The sequence below is a fragment of the Danio aesculapii genome, chromosome 13 (assembly GCF_903798145.1).
Source record: "Danio aesculapii chromosome 13, fDanAes4.1, whole genome shotgun sequence".
Taxonomy (NCBI): domain Eukaryota; kingdom Metazoa; phylum Chordata; class Actinopteri; order Cypriniformes; family Danionidae; genus Danio; species Danio aesculapii.
The window spans coordinates 24,726,736-24,735,095 of NC_079447.1; positions in this window are offsets into that span (position 1 = coordinate 24,726,736).

An 8,360-nucleotide genomic window follows, 5' to 3' on the forward strand; every position below is an offset into this window, starting at 1 on the left:
AATAATTACTAGAATTCTTATTGTACTAATGTATTAACACAGCAACACAGTGGCTCAGTGATTAAGTGTCGTCTTACAGCAAGAAAACATGCTGGAATCGTGACCTCTGTAAAAGGGACTAAGCTGAAGGAAAATGAATGAATGAATAATGTATCAACACATTAACACAATTTAATAATAATAGATAAATTCGTAGTTGTATTAATACATTAACACTTGAATAAATAATAGAGTTGTTAATATGTTAATAGTCATACAAAAATGCCTATCAATTGACTTATTAATTATTAAATCATAAGACAGTGACTGAAATATAAACATATTTGTTTCTGAAGGATGTGCAGTGATGCAAGAACAAATAGAAAATATATTTTCTGACAATAAACTTCAAATACCCGCTGTACAGATATGCTGAATTGCAATCATTTAACATCAAATGTTTGGAATAAATAAATAGGATCATTAGGAATTCCTGTACAATTTATGAACTAATTATTACCCAAACGGATGAAACAGAGATCAAAACGATTCCCCAGAACTAATGAAAATAATTCACCTGCCGCAATGGCAACTTCTAGACAAGTGTTGATTGGAGCTCAATTTTGCAGGACATTGGCCATCCTGGAACAGGACACCTCTACTTTAATGCCTCAAGTCATTTTATTGTGACTGTAATATACTTAAGCAGGCTCTCTTAGCACACTGCATGTCTGTATGCGAAACCTAAAACATCTGAGAGCATCAGATAATATGATTACAACACATCTTTTTACAACATGGTAATGTATACTTCTTTATTTTACTTAAACGTTTACAATAGGTTAGCCATGTTTCAATTTAAAGGATTACTTCACCCAAAAATAAAAATTCTGTTGTACTCATGAACCCTCATGTCGTTCCATTTCCCTGATACCTCCAATCATCTCCAAAATACAAAATTATGATAGATGAAATCCATTTGTCTTCTCTTCTGCATCAGATCAGGGTGCACATTTATTATGGTACTGTATGATGAATGTCAGCAGCACAACATGCAAGCATAGTAGTAAATACACACCCTGATCTGATGCGGATGACATTGGCATATAAACTGGCAATTTTATTTTATTTTATTTATTTATTTTTACAGTTTTAAGGCATATAAAATTGTTGACAGAGCATATTATAACATTACGCACTTAATTTTTTAGGATGTTTTGGCTTCTTTTCTGAACTTCTATACTTCAAGTTTCAGGATCGTTTCTCTCTATTGATGGTGTTCTGAAGTTGAAGAAATGTTTTAGGGGATTTAATGACTCGAGGATGAGTAATTAATGACCGAATTTTAATTTTTGGCTGAAGTAATCCTTTAAAATTTTAGGTTTAAAAAGATGCAACTTGATGTTTTAAGTCAGATTAATATAATGTCAGTTGAAATGAATTGTAATTTGATTAGGCTTATAAATGTGGGGCTCAATTTTTCAGCACAGGCTTATTGAACATACACACCTCAACCTACATTTCTTTTGTGAAACTGCAAATATGTACTTCAACATACATTTGACTGCAGTTTCTGGATAAAACAAATGCTGGGACAGAATAATGCCAAAAAGTTTTGTTCCTTTTCACACTAATAATCTTTACATCCAGTGTTGGGGGTAACGCATTACAAATAGCGCGAGTGAGTAACGTTTTAGTTTAGTTAATTCGCTTTTAAAAAATAAATTGCTGAATTACAATAATCAAAGTCATGTTGAATCCTGCACTTGATGAGAGAATGCAGGAACAGGCAGAAAGGAAGATGGTAGAGGAAGAGAATATGGCACCTTGCATTTCTGCGATAGAATAATTCTCATTATTTTGAACACATGGAAGAAAAGGAAAAGAGGATTATCTAAAAGGACAGTGATTTTTCTTTTTAATAAAACAAATAGTGCTAAAGTAGCAAACACGTTGCTTTAAACTTTCATTAATCTGTTTTTACAGCATGTAGAGTATAGGGGTCAGGAAGTTCTCCGAAAATAACAATTTCCTAAAATACATTTTTCTATGTGTTTTTTAAAGGTAAATGAAGGTTATACAGTGTGTTGTTCATTGCAGAGCTCCTCTATTTAAAAAAAAAATATGAAAAAAAAACCACCTGCAAGTTCTGAAAGAGATCAAGCCTCAACCAGGTCAGAAAACAAAAAACAAAAGTAACATAGTGCATTACTTACCATAAAAAGTAATTAAGTAACGCAACTTTTGGGGAGTAACACAATATTGTAATGCATTACTTTCTAAAGTAACTTTCCTCAACACGGTTTACATCAAAATGTTATATAAAAACAGATTATTTAATATTATTATTATAATATAAATATATAAACTATTGTTACACTACAAAGCACCTTAAAATGTCCATAATTTGTATTCAAACACATTTGCCTGCCTCACCTTACTCTCTCCATATGGACAACTTTTCTGGTGCGGTCAGTTTGCTCAGTAGCTTACTTTGTACGGTGTTGTACTGCACTCTGGTAAAGCACAGTTCCACAAGAGATACAAATGCAATTTAAAATCAAGATAAAACTTTGTGGTCACCTTTCCTTATCTTTGCATCAACTTACAAAAACAAAATTTGTTGCTAATGCACCAATTCCTGAAGGGCTGGAGCCCTGCAGAGTTTAGTTCCAGCCCTGCTTCAACACACCTATCTGTAGGTATTAAACAAGCCTAAAGCACTTAATTAGTTTGATCAGGAGTGTTTAATTAGGGTTGGATCTGAACTGTGCAGAGCTGCGGCCCTCCAGGATCTGGCTGCAGATTTGCACATGCAAGCTGAGACATGCAGTCTCAGTCAAATGCACTCAATAGAGATAGTGACATCACTGTGAGGGGTAGGGTTAAGGGCAGGGTTAGGTGTATGCATTAAAAGCACTGCATGCAGTGTCAGCTTGCATATGCACCTGGTCTGGAGCCAGACCCCTCATCTATGCGGGACAGTAAATTTGACATTGTTTTCTCTTCTGCCTGCCATTATTAATAGTCTTATAAATACTATTTTTGAGTTTTTCTTTTATTTTTGAGCAAATAGGAATGCAACAATGTATTTGTTGTTCATTCCCATTTACTAATCTCTAAATTTACCCAACTATGATGACTTGTGCTTCTGAGAAACCCAGAATTGTGAAAACGATCCATTAGTTGGGTTTAGGGAAAGGTTTATGTCAGTTGTTAGCAAGGTGATTTGTACAACAAGCCCCCATCAACTTATGGACTTAAAAACGTGTCTGAAACATAACAAAAGGAACCCTGAGCAACATATTTCAGATTTGCAAAAATGTAGACACTCCCCTCTAGAACAGGGGTGTCCAAACTCGGTCCTGGAAGGCCAGTGTCCTGCAAAGTTATGTTACAACACCATCAGACACACCTGGGCTAGCTAATCAAGCTCTTACTAGGCTTTCTAGACACATTCATGCAGGTGTGTTGAGGCAAGTTAGAGCTAAAATCTGCAGGACATCGGCCCTCCAGGATCGAGTTTGGACACCCATGCTCTAGAAGATTTGTTATCTGAAACATCATCCTAGAGCATCTTTTTTCTTCTTCTTCTTCTTGATATAGTTTACTTTTATATCCAATCACTCCCCCACATGCCATATCACACACAGTGACGGGACACATCGACACCAGCTTCAAAAACAAAAGAAAAAGAAGAGAAAGAGCAGATGTAGGCGTCTTATCAGTTAGGATGTTGTGAAAACACTGGACCCGAACAGGCCCTCCTGAACTACAGTTTGTCCCAGTAAAGTTTGTGTTGTTCATATTTCAAACACAGCCTGAGAACACAGTGTCATCCCGAAAGCTGACAAGCACTGATCCCTGCGAAATCTGCGTAATCTCTCAAGTAAACTTGTTTGTTCGGTGCTAAATGTTATTTTGACAGCCATAGCTGAGGGCTCTCACTCGCTTTATTCCTGCAACATATCTCTCTCTGACTCAGGACCGCGGCTTCTTAGGTGAGACCCTTTGAACCGGCCGAGTTAAAAGGAACAAAAGCAAACAAATCACATTGTTCTTCCAGGAATTTTTCTTGTTCACCGCCTTTCATTTCTCTCTTTTTTTAGCCACTTCTCTCATTCAGAACAGCGAAGTCAATGGATCCTTACATCCCAGCTTGACAAGTTAGGAGGATACAAGCTAATCCCCTTAATCTGTCTATTCTCCAGTGCAGTGCCAAAGGGGGAGAGGGACCCAGCACAAGTAATCCTATAGAAAAAACAATAGGATTAGACCCTGGCTCTTGGAGTGACAATCAGATATCTACTGACTGATTTGCAAAGTAGGGTCGAGTTTCTTCAAATTAGCTTTTTTCTCTCCTCTCTCCCTCCTCTGGGGAAAAGGTGCCTTTCATTAAGCGCTGGTGGGATTCCTTTGGGACGGATGCTGGAGGTCTGCATGAAAGGCATGTATTCTTGGCTGCGACACACAGTGCCTGCATGGCCTTCTATCACAGCACCCCTTCACCCTCCGTCAGGCCCTTTATGATTCAAACTCAAATGCCTTTCAGAAGTGTTTGACAGATGGGGCAGATTCAGCTAAAGATACATGTAGCAGATCAGAAAGGCTAAATGAGGAGCACAGTGCCGCAATTGATGCATGCTCTTTTTATTTTATTATTTTCTTTCCAAAACATGTTTTTTTTTTTTGCTTTTGCTTTAACAGAGAGATAAGGAAGTATATTGAAAGCATTAAGTAAATATGAAAATAGCATAATATATAAAGTCTATAAACTTAAATTTGCAAATGAATGCATTGATTAAATAATAATACAATACACTTTAATATATCGATTCAATAATTAATAATACAAATGTTTTATTATAATAATAATAATAACAATATATTTGTTTAGTTTTATATTCTGTTTAAAAATACTGTATATTTGCAACAAACCATTTAAGTTCATAAACTAATTCTAATGAGTACTGTGAACTTAATCCATTTAAGTAAACGAAGCAATTTGAGCACAGTAAAATTCAATAAATAAAGAGAACTCAAACCAACTGAGTACTGTAAAACCCAATAAGTTAAGGCAACTCAAACCGTTTAAGTTAAAAAACTAATCTATCTCAGTACTGTGAACTTACCCCATTTAAGTTGAAGTAATGAGATATTGAATTAACTCATTACCTTCAACATTATGTTCAAAACTCTTTTCAAATGAGTAGAATTAACTTTCTGTCAATTTTGAGTCAGCTACACTAATTTTTTTTATAAAGTTAACTGTTGGGTTCTACATTGTGTACATTTGCTATTTCTTGTTGTTTAAAGAAAAAATGTGTATCAAAACACTTACATTTCACATAAACACACTCTCTCGCTTTCACACCCTTCTGAAATTTTCTTCTTAAATGAGCATTTTTACCAAGCTGCTGTGTGTAGGTTTAGAAATTTTCACTTACTATTTTCATGGTCTTTAAAGAAGAATAACTCAACATAAAACATAGAAGGCTGAGAAAAAGGCTAATTTTCCACACTGTAAAACCCAACAGTCTACTTTATCAAATAAAATGAGTTTAGTTTACTCAATTGACTGAAAGTTAATTTTACTCATTTGAAAAGAGTTTTGAACTTAGTGTTGAAGGTAATGAGTTAATTAAATACCTCATTAATTCAACTTCAATGGATTTAGTTCACAGTACTCATATAGATTAGTTTTTTTTTTAACTGGTTCGTAGCAATCGGTTTCCTCAAACGATTTGAGTTGCCTTAACTTATTGGGTTTTACAGTACTCAGTTGGTTTGAGTTCTCTTTATGTATTGTGTTTTACTGTGCTCAAATTGCTTTGTTTAGTCAAATAGATTAAGTTCACAGTACTCGTTAGGATTAGTTTTTGAACTTAAATGGTTTGTTGCAATTGGTTTGAGTTACCTTAACCTTTTGGGTTTTATCGTGCATATAAATTTCAGACGGCACTTAGAGGTATATATGCAGACCAAACATATATATACACAGACATATATACAGTGCTCAGCATCAATAAGTACACCCCTTTTGAAAAGAAAATTTCTTATCATTTTCTCAGTGAATACAGACAATAATTTGTGGTGCATTTTATTAAACAGTTATGCCCACTAAGATATGAGTTTGGTCACCAAACATGTACAGAAATAGAAAGATAATACATTTAAATTCAAATGAGTTATTGAAAAGAAAAATTATAAACTACAAAAGTTTTTATTTTTATTTTTCTTGTTTATTACATTTTCATTTTATATTTCCCCCAACATATTAATTTGAGTGTGCAAATATTTGGGGTGTGATTTTTCTTTCTTTTTTTCTTAGATTTAAAATCTGGTAGATCTGTCTCATGAGATGTGTACTCATTTAGACTGATAGCTGTATATTTATAGACACACAAACATATTGTTTATTTATACACATCTGAATATAATAGGTAAATCATTATTTTAGTAGTTTCTGTTTATACGAATATCTGAATTATATATTCAATTCACCTTTATTCAATTCACCTTTATTTGTATAGCGCTTATACAATGTAGATTGTGTCAAAGCAGCTTCACATAAAAGGTCACAGTAAATTGGAACAGCGTAGTTCAGTTTGTAGTGTTTAAGTTCAGTTCAGTTTAGCGTGGTTTAATAATCACTACTGAGAGTCCAAATATTGAAGAGCAAATCCAACCATGCGCAGCTCTACAGATCCCGAACCATGCAAGCCAGTGGCGACAGCGAAGAGGGGGGAAAAAAAAAAAATATATATAAAATATATATATATATATGAATTATATATATATATATATATATATATATATATATATATATATATATATATATATATATATATATATATATATATATATATATACACACAAATGATTCAGAATTATCAGCCCCCCTTTGAATTTTTTTCTTTTTTCTTTTTTATTTCCTATATGATGTTTAACAGAGCAAGGACGTTTTCACAGTATGTCTGATAATATGTTTTCTTCTGGAGAAAGTCTTATTTGTTTTATTTGGGCTAGAATAAAAGCAGTTTTTAATTTTTTAAAAACCATTTTAAGGTCAAAATTATTAACACCTTTAAGCTATATATTTTTCGATAGTCTACAGAACAAACCATCGTTATACAATGACTTGCTTAATTACCCTAACCTGCCTAGTTAACCTAATTAAGCCTTTAAGTGGTTTAGAAGTATCTTATATAAAAATATCTAGTCAAATATTGAGCACTGTCATCACAGCAAAGATAAAATAAATTAGTTATTAGAAATGAGTTATTAAAACTATTATGTTTAGAAATGTGTTGAAAAAACCTCTCTGTTAAACAGAAACTGGGGAAAAAATAAACTGGGGGGCTAATAACTCTGACTTCAACTGAACACACACGCACGCACGCACGCACGCACGCACACACACACGTAGTAATTGAATTAGTATTACACATCAATTACACAAACTTTGTTGTTTCTTATATAATTAATTATATGTTTAAGATTATATTGTATTTATACATTATATGTCATATAAATAATACAGAAAGAATGAAAAGTGGACGGACAAACATAATTTTGTTGTGTGAAAAACTGCTGCCTGTGCTTTGAGTGTGGCAGAATAAAACGCAGTAGACGTGTTTGCCCAGCGTCCTTTAGATGGCACTATTGGTGTAGAATTACCTCAGAATCCTCTGCGATGTCGCTGCTGGTTGAAACCTCTTCTTCTCGGCTGTGTGATTAGCCTCTGTGACACTTGATACTTCAGCACAAGCTAATGCAGCTTGGGAAAGGCATCGTCCTGTAGGAAACAAGGGTCACCTGCACTGAATAGGAAGTCTTTGATTGCATTTAAGACCAGTGAACTTGGCCAAGCAAAACACGGTATGACTCTTAACTTCATCTCACGTTACTCTTCCAGTATGGTCCGTAAATAAAAAGGACAGTTGAGGATTATTGTGCAACTTAATAATGTGTAAAAATATCACCTAAACCTGCTACACTGAGAAAATTAATGTGTAGGATTTACCCTTACATAACTTACACTCGGAAACAGCAACAAAAAATAAATAAATTACAAATTGTTTCAAATAGACCGCAAGCAAAACATTATAATAGCAAACATAATCATTTATTATTATTTTATATTTTATAAGTCGTGTGTTGCAGACATCTTGGCCAGGTCACCCTTGTAAATGAGATCTTGATCTCAATGGGTTTTTTATCTGGTTAAATAAAGAAACATATATTGGATTTTATTTGAAAATTTCAATTAAGTTTCCAATTATCTGCATTTGTTAAATGTAATTCAATAATCTTAGTATCAAACAAGTAAACTTAATAAATATTTTCTAAAAATGTTTTGTTTTCTTTTTGAAATTTTT